Source organism: Cyprinodon tularosa, unplaced genomic scaffold (genome assembly GCF_016077235.1).
Source record: "Cyprinodon tularosa strain WSP-4 unplaced genomic scaffold, ASM1607723v1 ctg1423, whole genome shotgun sequence".
Taxonomy (NCBI): Eukaryota; Metazoa; Chordata; class Actinopteri; order Cyprinodontiformes; family Cyprinodontidae; genus Cyprinodon; species Cyprinodon tularosa.
Window position 1 is genome coordinate 17,837 of NW_024038247.1, and position 17,208 is coordinate 35,044.

Consider the following 17,208-nt stretch of genomic DNA (forward strand, 5'->3'; position numbering starts at 1 on the left):
TGCTTCAGCCTCAGAAGGCCAGTGAAAAGTTATTTTTGCTGAGGTTAAAACTGTTAGGGGTTGGGCTGTTTGACTGTAATTTCTGATGAACCTTCGGTAGAAATTGGCAAACCCTAGAAACCTTTGTTTCCTGTTTTCAGGAGTGGGCCAGTCCAGAACCGCCTTGATTTTATCCTGGGATGGCCTCACCTGCCCGCCCTCGAGCACAAATCCCAGAAAGGTAACAGACGGGCAATGAAACTCGCATTTTTCAGCCTTGACAAACAATTTATTCTCCAAAAGTCTCTGCAGCACTAATCGAACATGTTTCCGCTGTTCAGAGATGGTTCTGGAGTAGATCAGGATGTCGTCTAGGTAGACAAACACAAAAACATTTAACAAATCTCTCAAAACATTGTTCACTAGTGCCTGGAAACAAGCGGGGGCGTTAGACAGACCGAAAGGCATGACCAGATATTCAGAATGCCCCAGAGGTGTTTTGAAGGCAGTTTTCCATTCATCTCCTTCACGGATTCTGAGAAGGTGGTAATTGTTTCTCAGGTCTAACTTGGTGAACACAGTGGCACCCTGAACCGGTTCAAAAGCCGAAGCTAACAGGGGCAACGGGTATTTGTTCTTGATGGTTATTTGGTTTAACCCTCGGTAATCAATACAGGGTCGCAGAGAGCCGTCTTTTTTACTAACGAAGAAAAACCGGCTCAGAATGGAGAAGAAGATGGTCAGATTATTCCAGCCGCTAGTGACTCCTTGATATATTTCTCCATGGTCTTCAGAGGCGTGCACAGACATTTTGGGGGGCAGGTGCTCAGGAGGGGGGGGGGGGGGGGGGGGGCACTTTTTAGCGCACGTGGAACACTTAATTATAAAAAAAATAAACGCATGTTGAATGAAATTTGACTTTTATTTGTAACATTCTCTAAACGTGAGTTTTCAATGGAAAAAAGTCACATCACCAACAGAACAGACTAAAGCGTACTTCTTTCATCTGGCTCATCTCCCTGTTTTTCCTCACCCATCTGCTCTCCCTCACCCATCTGCTCTCCCTCATCCTGGTCTTTTTCTGTCTCTGTGTCTTCCCTGAACTCTTCTTCATCTCCTGTCCTGGTAGATGTTGATGGTATTGAGCTTCCCTGCTGTGACTGGCTACAATATATTAATAATAACCATCATGACAATAATAATAATAATAATAATAATAATAATAATAATAATAATAATAATAATAATAATAATAATAATAATAATAATAATTATAGCTTTAACAAATATGCCACATTAGTTTAAATAATGGGCTATTAGGGCAACATGACTGGAAGTCTTGTCACGTGGATATGACTTATGGTAGCCTACAAAATAATAGCTATTTTAATACCTGCTGCACAAACCACTTAAAAATAAAATGTGAACAGCTTTTAAGATTTTTCAATATGATTAACCCTCCTTTCTTGGCATTGTGCTGCAATTACTAAATCAATATACAATTAAGACAATAAAGAGACCAAAATGTGTTAATTTATGTTGCCTAACAAAACCTATACAACAGAAAACGTTTGTCTTAACACATAGATTTGTACAGAAGAGGATTAGGGCCACTGAAAGAAAATTCTGACATAAAGTCAGAATTCTGACTTTTTTATTGTCAGAATTCAGTCAGAATTCTCAGCAAAAAGTCAGAATTCTGAGAAAAAAGTCAGAATACTGAGATTAAAGTCAGAATTCTGACTTTTTTCCCATACTAAACTGAAATAAAATGTATTTATTTTTTATTTATTTATTTATTTATTTTCAGTGGCTCTAATCCTCTTCCGTAGATTTGCAATTGCAAACTCTACCGAAATTAAAATAGCATCTTACAAGGAGACAACTAGTTTATCTGGTGACCAGTCAGCAAAATGCGTGTTTGGTGCTGCTGAATGAGACATTTTAATGCCCAACAAAATGATTCTGCTTGATCTGTATATTACCTGGCTAATGGGGCACGGGAGAAGCAGCCTGTCAGCGACCGTTCCTGCTATCTGAAAACTGCTATGATGCTGCGCGTCTGGCATGCCCTGCGGGCGACCGAGCGAGTTCACGTGACAAAGGAAGAGAGAGAGGCTGGTCGGGTGTGCGCAAGGAGGTGGCTCATTTCGGGGCATTGTTTCAGTCGTTTTTAATGGCTCAGGTTTTCAAAAGATCATTTCAAAACCGACCTCAGTAAAATCTTAATAATATTAATAATAACAATAATAAAAAAAACGAGTTTCAAAAGGGCATTTTCTTTGATAAAGGACAAACTTCCTAGTGCTTTAGCACCACCTAGTGTCTATGTGTGCACGCCCCTGTAAATCGCATATTTATATGACAGGTTTTTTAATCCCAGCAGTGGACACCAGCAGTGAGGGAAGCTGTCAAGCTAAATGAGGTGTCCGATCGGACTCTGGAAGCAGCTGATGTACCAGCAGTCAACGCAGCAGGCTTTGACAGGCTTTGCTCGGCTGGTCGCTGAGGGAAAAAATCGGGCATGGGAAGAGTTTTGAGAGGCCGTGGAGAAAGACTTCTGTACGGCTTCAAAGTGATTCGGGTCCACAATCCGGCTTCTCAGGAGGGTGAAGCAGTGCCGTACCAACACTATTTATAGTAGGGGTGGAGTGCTGCTGACCTCGACTCTGGACGTTGTATGTTGGTGGGCGGAGTACTGCGAAGACCTCCTTAATCCTACCAACACGTCTTCCATTGAGGAAGCAGAGCCTGGGGGCTCCGGGTCGGGTTCTCCCATCTCTGATGCTGAGGTCACTGAGGTAGTTAAAAATCTCCTCGGTGGCAAGGCTCCAGGGGTGGATGAGATTCACCCTGAGTACCTTAGGATCTCTGGATGTTGTGGGGCTGTGATGGTTAACACGGCTCTGCAACATTGCGTGGACATCAGGGGCAGTTCCCCTGGATTGGCAGACTGGGGTGGTGGTCCCTCTATTTAAAAAAGGGGAACATTGGGTGTGTTCCAACTACAGAAGAATCACACTCTTAAGCCTCCCTGGAAAGGTCTATTCCGTGGTTCTGGAAAGGAGGGTCCGTCGGATAGTGGAATCTCGGATTCAGGAGGGGCAGTGTGGTTTTCATCCTGGCCATGAAACACTGGATCAGCTCTACACCCTTAGTAGGATTCTGGAGGGTGCATGGGAGTTTACCCAACCAGTATACATGTGTTTTGTGGCTCTAGATAAGGCATTTGAACGTGTCGCCTGGGGAGGTCCTGTGGGGGGTACTCCGGGAGTATGGAGTACCGCGCCCTTTAGTAAGGGCTGTTTGGTCTCTGTGAGAGTTGGACTCCGCCATGGTTGTGAGCTGGAAAAGGGTAGAGAGTCTTCTCCGGGTTGGGGAGGATGTACTGCCCCTAGTGGAGGAGTTTAAGTGTCTTGGGGTCTTGTTCACTAATGAGGGGAAGATGGAGCAGGAGATCGACAGGCGGATTTGTGCTGTGTCTGCTGTAAGGTGTGCCCTATACCGGTCTGTTGTGGTTCAGAGAGAGCTGAGCCAAAAAGCAAAGCTCTGGATTAACCGGTCGATCTACGTTCCTACCCTCATCTATGGTCATTAGCTTTGGGTCATGACCGAAAGAATGAGATCCCAGATCCAAGCGGCTAAAATGAGTTTTCCATCCGGGGGGGACTCAGAGTAGAGCCGCTGCTCCTCCACATAGACAGGAGCCAATTGAGGTGACTCGTGCATCTGATCAGGATGCCTCCTGGGCGTCTCCCTAGCTAGGTGTTCCAGGCACGTCCCACCGGGGGGAGGCCTAGGGGGAGACCTAGGACACGCTGGAGGGACTATGTTTCTCTGCTGGCCTGGGAGAGCCTTGGGATTCCCCTGGAGGAGCTGGACCAAGTGGCTGGAAGAGGGACGTCTGGCAACTCTGATGTCTGAGCTAACTCTTCCAGGTCTGATCTGAATTCTGCATGGAGTGACTCCAGTCAGGGTGTACCCCTTAAATGGCAGGAAGGAAAAAAAGCAATGGTTAGTTTAAGGAAGAGTTTTCAGATGAATTAAAAAATGCAGCTGTTCGTCTTAACCAAATAAAGAAGTAATGTCGTCTCGTCGCCCCATTTAATCCTTCAGCCACTTTAAGTCGCTTTTCTCTCTCAGCTGATTTTAAATTATATTTTTGCTTTTTAATCTGTAATTCAATTTTAGTTTAATTCCTCCATTTTTAGAACATTTCACCTGATTTTATGTCCTACTTACTTTAATAATTTGAGTTTTTAGCTATGAGTTACTCATTTCCTGTAAGAGTTTGGAGTTTTCAGATTCACACCAGAAATTAAAATGCATTTTTTTTCCACTTAGGATAGTGTAAGGTTTAAGCACTGCCTTAATTTTAACCTGTTTCTCTCTGGGCCTAAGGTGATTTCTTGGAACCTCGCCTCTTTCTAGTTCCATTTTGTCAGAACTTCAAGTCTCTTTCCCTCGTATCTTCATCTACTGGTAATTTGACCATAATCAAAATATGCACATGAAGTCCGCTGGTGAAAGATGGAGGGGATCCCACTATAGGATACTGATGTCTCAGCAAAATAGGATATCTTTGCTATATTTACAAAGTTAAAATCTCAGACAAGTAGGAGGGAACAAAGCCATTGATGGCGTTAAAAACAAACAGCAGAAGTTTAAAATCGATTCTAAAATGGACTGGAAGCCAGTGGAGTGACGACAGCACAGGAGTAATGTGTTCACGTCAGGAAGTGTTTGTTAAAAATCGGGCGGCAGCGTTCTGCACAAGTTGGAGACGAGAAATTGTTGACTGACTGAGGCCAACGTAAAGGGCATTGCAGTAGTCCAGTCTTGAACTAATGAAAGCATGGATTGCCTTCTCAACATCCTGCCGACTGAGAAAGGACTTGACTTTGGCCAAAAGACGGAGCTGGAAAAAGCTTGAGCTGACAACGGAGCTAATCTGTTAATCTGAGCCCATTATCAAATGTTACCCCGAGATTTTTGACATGGCATTTAAAAAAGGGGGCTAGATTGCTGGAGTTTGTGGTGAGAACATTTGAAATTGATGGAGAACCAAACAAAATGCATTCGGTTTTGCAGTTGTTTAAGTGCAAAAAGTTCTGACAGCCACTGCTTTATATCTGTGATGCAGTCCAGTAGCTTAGTGAATGCAGAAATTGTTGACTGACTGAGGCCAACGTAAAGGGCATTGCAGTAGTCCAGTCTTGAACTAATGAAAGCATGGATTGCCTTCTCAACATCCTGCCGACTGAGAAAGGACTTGACTTTGGCCAAAAGACGGAGCTGGAAAAAGCTTGAGCTGACAACGGAGCTAATCTGTTAATCTGAGCCCATTATCAAATGTTACCCCGAGATTTTTGACATGGCATTTAAAAAAGGGGGCTAGATTGCTGGAGTTTGTGGTGAGAACATTTGAAATTGATGGAGAACCAAACAAAATGCATTCGGTTTTGCAGTTGTTTAAGTGCAAAAAGTTCTGACAGCCACTGCTTTATATCTGTGATGCAGTCCAGTAGCTTAGTGAATGCAGTGTTTTCGTTTGGTTTCAAGGGCAAGTATATCTGCAAGTCCTCGGCATATAAGTGAAAAGACAGGTTGTGTTTTTTTATAATTGATCCCAGAGGTAACATATATAAAGAAAACATCATAAGGCCGAGAATAGATCCCTGTGGCACCCCACAGGGCAGCGATGTGTTTGAGGAGCAATGGTCACCAATGGCGACAGAGAAACTCCTGTTTGCTAGGTATGACCTAAACCACTGGAGAGCGGCACCACAGATGCCGAGGTGCTCTAGGCCAGATACAAGGACTGCATGGTGGACTGTATCAAAGGCTGCTGAGAGGTCCAGCAGTACCAGCACAGCAGGATTCCCAGCGTGTCCACAGACAGCGCAATATCAATGTGCACCTTTAACAGTGCTGACTCGGTGCTATGTCGGGGTCTAAAACAAGACTGAAATTTATCAAAAACAGAATTGATCTCCAGAAAGAAAAGGCAAGTGGGAGACAGGTCTAAAATTGGAGAGAACAGAGGGGTCAAGATGCGGTTTTTTATTATGAGGGCCCTAACCATAGCATGGAACAGACCCTGAGCTAAGACAAGTGTTTATAAAAACAAGCAGACTTGGTCTAACAGAGCTCAGAACCTCCTTCAAAAACTTGGCTGGAATAATATCTAAGGGACAGTTTGTGGGTTTCATGCCACTAACCACCTTAGTAAAAGAAAACAAAGAAATGGTCTCAAACCGCTCGAATGCAGCAGTCTGTGCCGGAGGAGCACAGACATCATCAGAAGGCATATTACTAATACAGATATTCTGCCTGACAGATTCCACTTCATCAGTGAAAAAAGACACAAACTCCTCGCAGGTTGCAGTGGAGGCATCAGACAGGACAGTAGGGCATGGATTAATGACAGAATCAATAGTATTAAATAGTAATCTAGGATTATGAGAGCTATTATCTATTATGGAGGACAAATATTAGGACTTGGCTTCTTTAAGAGCTCTCTGGTAAGCAGCCAAGCTGTCCCTTAACCAGCCCAGGGATACATGCAGTTTATCCTTTTTCCACCCGTTCAGCCTGTCTGCATTGTTGTCTGAGCAGACGGGTATGGTCATTCAGCCAGGGATCTGACTTAGTTTGGGTCGTTTTTTGCCGAAAAGGGGCAACAGAGTCAAGAATGGCAGAACATGTTGAATGGAACGTGGAGAGTAGGCTGTCTGGACAAAGTGGAGGAACCCGCCCACAGTCATCAGGCAGCTGAGAGTTTCTGAAGGCAGCAGCAAACTCCCCAGCCGTTGATGGAGTAAAGATTCGGCCCCAGGTGGGGGGGCAGCAAAGTCGAAGACAACTGGGAGGTGATCTGAGATAGCAGTGTCCACTATTTCTCTGAGGCAAACTGAAAGCCCATTAGAGATGACAAGGTCAAGTGTGTGCCCATACTCATGTGTTGGTGCATTAACAGAATGAGTGAGATCAAAGGAGACTAAAAGGCCTTTGAATTCATTGGCCCGTTGATTTGCTGCACAACAAACACGAATATTAAAGTCTCCACAAATCAGCAGCTTATCAGATTTTGGGAGAAACTCAGACAAAAACACTGAGAACTCTTGAAGAAAGTCCTTATTAGATCTGGGTGGGCGATAAACTGTGGCACACTGCACAGGGCAGGTACGGTTGATCACAAACAGCTGCAGTTCGAAACTGGAGTAATTTTTGGTGGTTATCGTCCGGCATCTGAAGCTCTCCTTAAATATAGCAGCAAGGCTGAGGTAGGAACAGCCGGGGGGGAGGAGCTCCGAGAAGGCGCTGTTTTCACCTGGTTTCACCCAGGTCTCTGTCAACAGGAGGAAATCCTGATCATGTGTTGTAAAAAAGTCTCTCAAGATGAACGTCTTATTTGTCAGAGTAGATCTCTGACAAATAAGACGTTCATCTTGAGAGACATTTATAAGGGCCGTGTGAACTGAGCATCGGTCGGTCTGGCGAGAGAAGCGGCTGAGCGAGAGGAGATTTCCCTGCACACAGCCTCGCTGGGAGATCCGCACTGGCCGACAGCATGGGAGCAGCACTTCGGTGTTCCAAAGGACCGGTCGGAGCCACCGATATCTGTACTCCGTGGAACTCCGCAGATCGTAGCCACTGTAGTCTGTGGATGGTCTGGATGGAAGACGACAGGGATCACGGAGGGAGGCAGCCAGAAACATTTTCAGTTTACTGAGGACTCCCCCTCGCTTTCCGCGTTTTCAGCGGCGACCGTTGCGAGGTAACCAGCAGGAAGGACGCCACAGATGCGACGGTATAGACTCCAGGTAAGGCGGAAGCCTCTTTGAGTGTCCAGCAAAGCCGCAAATTGGAGGTTTTTCCAAAGATTCAAAAATATTAAGAAGTGTCAAGCGATCATACACCAGCAGCGGTGACACACTACGCACAAAAAACAGCAGATACAGGAAAAACATTAACACTCTCAGCAGAGGGAGATGGCCAGCCAAACACAGGGGTGCCATCTTGCATGTCAATTAAGGCTGCTCAGAGATTGATGGATTTTATTCAGCTGGCATTTATTTCATCTTTGCAAAGAGAGAACAGGACATCATACAGCCCTTATTGCAGGGCAATTAGCCCTGTTCTGAGTAGCCAAAGTTTGTCTCTCCCTAATTTACCCTACAGAAACGTTGGGAAGGTCTCTACACCTCTCTACCCAAAGCAAAAAACCGACAGTTTGGAGAAAGTGTCTAAATGTGTTGAGAACTACCTCATATTATGGCCAAACACTCCCTAATAGGATAAACAGCCCCCTCTCTCTTAGACATGTTGTGGCCTTGGAGCTCTGAGGCCGACTGCATAAAACTATTTGTAAAAAGGAATTAAGATAGATTTTTCCCACCACAGAGGACATCTTCTTTAATGACTTTTTTGCTTGGTATAAAACAGTAAGTGACTTTATAAATCTAATTTTGGAGATCTAAACAGGTTGCCTTAAACCAAACATATTAACCTTTTAAACCGGTTCCAGGCCCCGCTGACACCAGCTCACGTTTATCTATTTATAGAAATGGAGGATTGAAGAAAGAAGGGATGAAGGTGGAGAAGAAAGGATGAAGGGATGGATAGATGAGGGTCGCTGATGTCATGCAGTGGGTGTGATTTACGGGGGAATTCAGTTATTTCTTACTTATCAGAACCTGTTTTGAACCTCCAGAAGGATCTGATTATGAGAGCCTGAGATGAGAATGGGCATGGTGCTGTAGTGGTATAGAAATAGACATAATTCCACACAAATAGTTTCCAGGTGAGAAGTTCAGGTTCTTAAAGGAATAGTACACCCAAAACATGATTAGCCTTCATTTTCTACTCACCCCCATGCTGAACAACACTCTGGAGTACTTTTTTGATATCTCAAATGCATCTGGAGATCTGGGAGGCTTCTTCCTTTCTGCCTCAGGCGCCATAGACCTCCATTATTTGAATGTCAGCAGACAGCAAGAAGCCTCCCAGATCTCCAGATGCATTTGAGATATCAAAAAGTACTCCAGAGTGTTGTTCAGCATGGGGGTGAGTAGAAAATGAAGGCTAATCATGTTTTGGGTGTACTATTCCTTTAAGGTGGGCGTGGTGTATATAAGGGAGCTGTGGCGTTCATTCAGGCACGTGTCGTCTTTGTTCTCCCACTGTGGGGTTTGCGTTCGGTTGACTCTGGCAGCGGAAAGCAACAAATCTCTGGCTGGTGCATGCTGCGCTGATGTTCTGGTGGTAGGTGTTCTCTCTCCCTGCACTTTAGCTGATGTTGGTCAGAAATTCTAAACTGAAGCGTGATCATAGGTAAAACGCCACTGCGCTGCGCTCCTCTTCCTCGGTCTGCGAGTAGGTGTGCATGTTTGTGGATCAGCAGGTAAGAAATTAACACTCATCTAAGCTCCTGTTTCTTCTAGTTTTATTGAAAATGGTGACAAATTTTTTATAGGTTCCCTACAGTTGAACCATTGCTGCTCTGTCTGTGTTCGTTTCCCAGACCGGTTCTGCTGTGCTCGGCTCCGTCTACGTTAATCTCCTGGGTTTCTGTAAAATTGATCTAAAGTTGGACTGCGGCGGCGTTATCCGCCCTTATTGCAGCGGTGTTTGGGGTGTGGCATCAGCGCGCCCTTTTCATCTCCCGCTGAGGCGTGGCAGGGCAACTCCTGGTCTTAATGTTTTAACTTGTATTGTCTGATTTTTATTTCTTTACTTATTTTGTTTACATCTCTTTTGTTCCTTATTTAGTTGGGCTGATATTGTTCTTTTTAAGATTGTTGCTACTGTTTGTTTTTGTTTGCGGTTGCTGAGGCCCGGTGGCGGTGTTGGTGTGGTGACGCTGTCTTCTGCGTGCTGTGATTCTTCAGTTTGGGTTGTCTCATACCGTCTGGTGTTAAAGGTGTTTTTTTTTTATTTGCTGTGTTTGGTGGATGTCGTCCCCATAGCGCCCCCTCCGGCCGGTAACCTCAGCTGCTGCAGCTTTTCTATTTTATTTGATTTCCTTTGATTTCTATTGTTTAACTCTTAAAAAGAAACTGGTTTTAAAAAGAACATTTTCAAAAGAATTTAATAAATGTTTTTTTTATCCTTTTAAAAGCGTCTCAGATGTTTTAATCCATGCATAACTGAACCTGTGTTCCTTAAACAAGAGGTAATATTCTCTGGGTGAAATTCCCAGGGTGGCGTTGTTGAGCAATTTACTAAAACTAAACTTCCACAAAATCTGGGTTTCCATCTATTGTGCAAATCTTTGATGTTCTTTTAGACCTATAAACGGTTTGATATGAGATGCCTTGGCTGGAAGCTCGGCTGGCTGCTCATACGCTGAGATGTCTGACCTAAGCAGCACATGGTGAAGATGATTAGTGAAGCAGAATCAGGTTGCTTGGTTCCCTGATTCTGTAATGAAGAGCAGGTGAAGTGTTGATTACCTCTAGTCAAGCCTGGATGTAGCTGGAAATGGCTCGTATGGACTGAGGCTGGAGTTAAGATGGAGGAGATGTATGGGGCATGCAGTGGTTAACCAATCTGTTTAACCTCTTCAGAGAGTGAAGATCAGGGTGTTTTGGCTGCGGACAAAGATATTGGAAAAGCACAGATGTATAAAGGTAGGAGCGGAGGAAGCTGACGAAAGCTGGCAGAAACTTAGATTCTAGGGTTGGTTCTATGGATGGAAGAGGTTAACCTGAGCACTGAGTTAGGATCGTATGGTTGAGGTAAATATAGTATAAAAGTTTGAAGAGAATAGATGAAGGTGAAATTGATGCTTGCTGGAGAGAGCTAAGCTCTGGGGGCCATTTTGCTGTAAGGGCAGAAAGCTACTGAGGGGCTGCGTCTCTATAGAGCTGGATGACGTCAGGATGACTGAGATGGTCGTTGTAAAAGAAAGATATTCCATTCCTAGAGGAAAGGAAATGACACCAGAGGAGCATTTCCATTGAGGATGACTGAACCACGGAGGGAGAGAAATCTGGCTGCTTTTTCTAAGAGATGTTAGATGCCAGATCTCCTCTGTGGGATGATTGATCCTTTAGGTACCGATAAGGATTAGCAGCTGTTGTTTGGAACTCCCTGGAAGGATCAACTGAGCTTCAATCTGAGCTGGGGTTCAAACAGGAGGTTTGGATCCACTTTCGCCAAGAGATCGTTTAAGCTTTCCACTGAGAAAGGGATTATTCTCCACTACGACCCGTTCAAGTACCGCAGGAAGGGAGAGAAAACTGGCTGCTTTTTCTAAGAGATGTTAGATGTGTGACCATCAGAAATTCATGGAGAAGATGAATGACTTCTCAGAGAGAATAAAACATTTTGGGGCTACGAATGTGAGGCAAACTGCCAAGTTGAATTCTATTCAGTTTATTTCTATAGCTCCAATTCACATCATGTCATCTCAGGTCACTTTCCAGTTCACCAGATCATCCAGTCAGATTGATTCAAAGTTTTCTATCTAAGGAAAACCAGCTGATTGCATCAACTCATTGACTTCAGCAATCCCTCACACTAAGCATGCTTGTAGCGACAGTGGAGAGGAAAAACTCCCTTTGAACAGGAAGAAACCTCCAGCAGAACCAGGCTCAGTGTGAGCGGCCATCTGCTGAGGCTGAGATATCAGGGTTGATAGGGACCGCTTTGAATACGCTAGTGATACCTGCTTTGAAGAGCCATGTGCCCTTGCCTGCCATCCGTATTAGTTTCATAGCATGGATGATCGATGCATTGGAAAAATCTGGAAAAGGTCTCTATTAATGCTTGGAACTTTTTAACAGTGAGCAGAGGGATCTACGATGAATCTTTTCTGGTATAGGTATTTGATCATAGCGATGCCAATGGGACTGAGAAGAAAAGGGGAAAAGTTGACTGCTTGTATAGTCATTCGGTCATAAAGCCTTCTTCTAATTCTTTGGCAACAGAATGTCGAGTGTGAGAGCCGATTGGAGATGATGGCAAATGTAGGAAGAATCCACCTGGATGGAAAGTGTGAGTGATCTGATGACACAGCAAATGAAAATGAATTCCTGTCAGAATGGTTTTTAAGGGCTGAGATGATCCGTCTGGTGATGGAGTGGGGTTGTGAGAGCAGATGTTTCTTTCTCCGCCACAGAAGGAGCAGACATGCAGTAATCTACAGCTGCTGAGATCGTTGAAATCATTGCAAATGATCCTGCCTCCCTGATAATCTACCCTGCCTATACGAGCCTTTGGAGATAGTGGAGATGATGGAGGAGGGGGTGCTTTTTGTCTTAGGAATGATGGGGGGAGTAGGAGCGGTAGGGGAGAGAGGATGAGAAGTTGAAGAGGTATGGGATGAAGGAGACTGGAGGGAGATTATGGATGAACTACTAGTGGCTGGTTGGGATAGAGCTTCACAGGAGAGAGAAGAACAGGTGGTGGAGATGCAGCAGTCTAATTGTGAGCCCCAGTATGTGCCCTGGTTGATATGGTGAAGGTTGGTTTGTGAAAAGAATGTGGTATTGGTAGAAATAGGCCTCTGAGAGCCTTGGCAATGATGGTGTGAGAAGGGGTTTAAGAAAGAGATGCCATTCCAAGAGGAATGATGGCACCACTGGTTCTCGCCGCTTACCTCTGCTGGGATTATCTTTGATTTGCCTGTTTCTACCGTCTGTCACTGGAAATGTGTCACTGCTGCTGGAGTATGATTGCCTGACTCTTTTAAGTCTATGTAATTCTGGGTAGAACGTTTCCATCTATGGCTCTGTGGGTCAGTCAGGTATGCTGCCCTGCCTGGTGCCAATTCTGCCCTACCTACGGCGACAGCCCTGTTTGCCGCTACATAATAGTTTAGAACTTCAGTTGTTTGTGGCTGATGGGGTTTCTCCTTTGTTGTGTGCAGTTGTTTATCACCCACCCAAACTCAACAAGTAGTTTTTAGCGAATGTTGTTCCTAAATTCAACAAGCTCCAGGTTTGTGGGGAATCCAATATTCATGCATGTTGTCCCTCAAACCCACTTGCTCATGATTTTTAAATACTTTTGAGCTCTTTTGGTCTTAACCAATGTGTGGAAGGGCCAACGCATCATCTACATCATACCCTGGATCTCATCATCTCCTTTGGGCTCTCAGTTTCACTTGGAGGACTAACTAAAACGGGTACCTCAAATCAGTTCCCCATCAGGATTAGATCATTGTTCCTGCTATTAAGCCTGGTTCCTCAGCTTCTAGGCAGTGCTGCATCACCTCCTCTTTAGCTGGAGAATTTGCATCTGTGTTTTTGGGCTCACAGTGTTTTGTAGATAATGGTCTGATCTCTCTGTCATTATGGGTGCACGGAGAGTGACCCAAAAATGCAGAACACCACTAGACGGACACAGGAGTAAAAGTTTAAGAAGTTTATTTTGGCACAAGCACACTGATATAACTGGTTCTGGTTCGGGCCTGGAAACTGGTTCACCGGAGTCTGCGTGAGAGATAGTTCAGTTAGCGTTGCACCTTGGAGTATGATTCCCAGATTGTAACTGATAGTACCTTGAGGGTTCTTGTAGATAGCTTTGAGAGGGCTACTGTTGGATCTGGAGAGGAGTTGATCAGCAGAGTCCGCAAGCTGCTTCAGCGTCTTACTTCTATTTCTGAGCAGACCTTGGCTTTGAGTTTTCCAGCTCTTAGTCCTGAGCTGCATGGAAGTTTACTGTGGTTCTTCAGGTTTGGCTCAGAGGGTCGGCTCGGCAGGTTAGCTCTTCCTGAGCTCCACAGAGGAGAAACTGGTTTCCTGGAAGACAGAGACAAGGGTTAGAATCCAGGCTGGATTCAAAAGTCACAAAGATTCACTGAGAGCCTAGGCTTAGGCGCTGACCAACTGGATCAACACTGCGGCGTTGAGGCAAGGTCTGAAGACAGCTTAAGTAGTGGATCCTCTGATGATCTGATGGGCTGCAGCTGTGCAGAAGGCTCACTCAGGAGGATCCACGGCGGACTCTGCTGGAGAAAGGTGGAACTTCTCCAGCTCCCAACAGTACCCCCTCCCTCAACGACTGCCCCATGGCGGTCCGGAAGAGGTCGAAGGGCAGGAACGCTCGTACTCCTCGATTAGGGCAGGGTCGAGGATGTACGAACCTGGAACCCACTGGCGATCCTCCGGTCCGTAGCCCTCCCAGTCGACGAGGTACTGCCAGCCGCGACCTCGTCGACGGGAGTCCACTATGCGACGGACGGTGAAGGCGGGATGACCGTCGACTTCCAGGGCGGGTGGTGTGGGAGTCGGAAGGTGGGCACAGAGAACTCGAGATGACAGGCTTCACTTGGGAGACATGGAAGGTTGGGAAGGATTTCGGAGAACAGAAGGGGAAGGGTTTAAGACGGACGGCAGAAAGGACTGATGCCCCGGGGAAAACTTGGGAAGGACCTTTTTAACTTGGGGGGACAAAATTTTTCGAGACATTTTTCCCCGGGAATGTCCTCTGGGAACCCTACCTCTTGGCCTTTTGAGTACTCGGGGCGGGAAAGTCTTTCCCGGGAATTTCCCCGAAGCGTTTGGTTGTCCCCCCCGATTTATCGTTTAGTGGGTTTTGGATGGTATCTCTCCCCCCTTCTCTGACAGCGTCTTATGGATGGTTGACTACCCCGGCCCGAAAACTCCCTCTTTGTCTGCGGGAAAAAAATGGGTGGTTTTATAAACCGGGGGAAATGACCCGGGAAAAAGGGGAAAAGGGCCCCCGGGGGAGCAGATTGAGGGGGTTTTGTTGGGATATTCGATTCCCGGTTTTGATATTGGGGTCCAAATCGGGCGGGAAATTTTTGGAGGGAGGGAACAAGGGTTGATTCCAGCTTCTGGTTTACCTCCCCTGTTGGTCCTTGGACTGAGGATTAAGCCGGAAAGCAGAAAAGGATTTTCAGCCAAGGCGGAAAAAGAATCCCTTCCCAAAATTGGGAAAAACTGGGGGGCCCCCACCGAGAGGGTTCCTGGGGATGCCTGTAAACGGAAGAAACGTGTTTCACTAAGACGGGCAGTCTGGAAGGACCGTGGGGAAATTTTCCTTAGAGGGAAGAGATGACAGGGTTTTGAAAAACGGCAACAATGGTGAAAAAATTTTGGGCAACCCCCGGAAATAGGGGGGGGCCGGGGAAAGAAGGGCAATTGCTATGGGACCAAGGGCGTGAGGGGGAACCCAGGAAAAAAGGCAGTAAACAGGCCAAAAAGGGGGCTGGGTGTGGGGCTTTGTTTTTGGCACAATTTTGGGGGCCCGCCAACACATACCCTTACATCCTTTTGAAGGGTTGGCCCACCAAAGCGTCTTTAAAACAAAAGGCCCAAAGGTTTTACTGACCCCCCGGGATGGGGGGAAAACTTGGGACATGCCTCCATTGGGGTTTAGACGGGGCCTGACAGAAGATGGACAAGGTTTGGTTGCGGAACCCTTTTCCTGGGATCGGGGTTTAGAACCAGGGGGGATTTTTTTAGGTCATGATCTCCCAGGTGAACCCCTCCTACTGTGCAGGAGGCAGGGAAAGGGCTGGGGGTTTTAGGGGTCCCCAGGGTTTAAACGACGGAGTAAAGGGCAGAGAGAAAATCGGGTTTTACATCTTGGATCCCCGGGGGTGTAGAAATAATTTAGATTGAACCCGTGAAAAAGAAAAATGGACCACCTTGGGTTGACGGGGGTTGGTTTTTGGGGTTTACTGGGATGTAAGCCCGGGTTTTTGTGACCCCCTCCAAAACTAAACCCCGGGGGCTCAGGGTTTCCCTCCAGCCAGTGTCTCCTTTTCTTCCAGCGCCCAAATTTTAAAGGCCCCCAAAACACCCGGTCTCCCACATCGAAAATTTTTGCCTGCGGTTTAAAAGTTTTTACGGAAAAAAAGGCCATGGTTTGGGGACCCTTTTTAAACCGTGGGCAAGTCTCTGAGAAAAGGACCGCTCCAACACCTGAATCTGAAGCGCCACTTTAAGGATAAAATTTTTTTTTAGGGGTCAGGCTGTTTTTAACCCCTTGGGGGCTCGGAAAACAAAGACTTCCAAATTTTTCAAATGCAGTTTGGGGCCTCAGGTTTTCCATTGAAAAGTGGGGTTTTTACCAGAGGTCAAGGGGGTTAAGGGAAAGCTTCTGACTAAGTTCCCCGATGAAAACCCACGATAAAAGTTTGCAAAAACCCCGGAACTATTTTAGCTTTTTGGGGGGTTTTTCTCTGGGAAATGGCCAATTTTTAACACCGGGTTTTTTCCCTTTTCCTCAGAGGTTTAAAACCTGGCCGGCCCCTCAAGCACAAAAACCCCCAAAAAGGGGACCTTTAAGACCCGATGAAATTTTGCACTTCTCTTTTTTTTACAAAAGCTTGTTTCCAGTAGGCCCCTCAACACAAGGGGGACATGTCTTTTTTTGTTCAAAAGGGGTTTTTCGATAAATGATATTTTGTCAATATAGACAAAAAAACCCAACAATTTAAAAAATCTCTAAAACACGTTTTTACGAAAGGGGTTTTAAAAAAAAGCAAGGGGGGTTAATTTTAAAACCCAAAAGGGATAAACCAAATATTTGAATTGACCCAAGGGGGGTTTTTGGGAAAAGCTTTTTCCACTCATCTCCATCTTTGGATCCCCCCGAAAAAAAGATATTTTCTTCCCCTTAAAATCCAATTTCGGGGAAAACAGTTGCCCCTTTTTAAAAAGTTCAAATGCTTAGGCGAGTAGGGGGAAGGGGGTACTTTTTTTGATTGGGAATTTGGGGTTTAAAACCTCTGTAATCGATACCTGGTCTCAGGGGTAAACCCTCCTTTTTTTCCAAAAAGAAAACCCACGCCCAACGGAGAGGGAAAAAGGGGCGAATTATTCCAGGGAGCTAAGGATTTATTTATTTATTCCCATGGTTTTTTTCCCTTCCGGTTTGGAATGTTGTATTTAAACTGCTCTAGTTATTTTGGGCCCAGGTAAAAGCCCCAATGGGCAAAAGTCATAAATTTTCTTTGTTGGGGGTAGGGAAAAGTAGCAAAAATTTTACCTTACAGAAAACGGAGGGCCCAAATCCCCCTGTACCCGGAGGGAACAGAAGGGAAAAGGCGGGAGTCCATCTCCCCCCCAACTTTTTAGGAAAGGGGCCCCACCAAGGGGGCAAACCGGAAACGGGGGAAAGTCTCATTGGGGGATGAAGTAGACCATTTTTTCCAGGTGACGATCAGTCCCATTTAAATGTTGGGTTTTGTTTCTCCCAAACCCTTCAAAAACCCAAACACCAGGGGAAATCAAGGGAAAAAAAAAC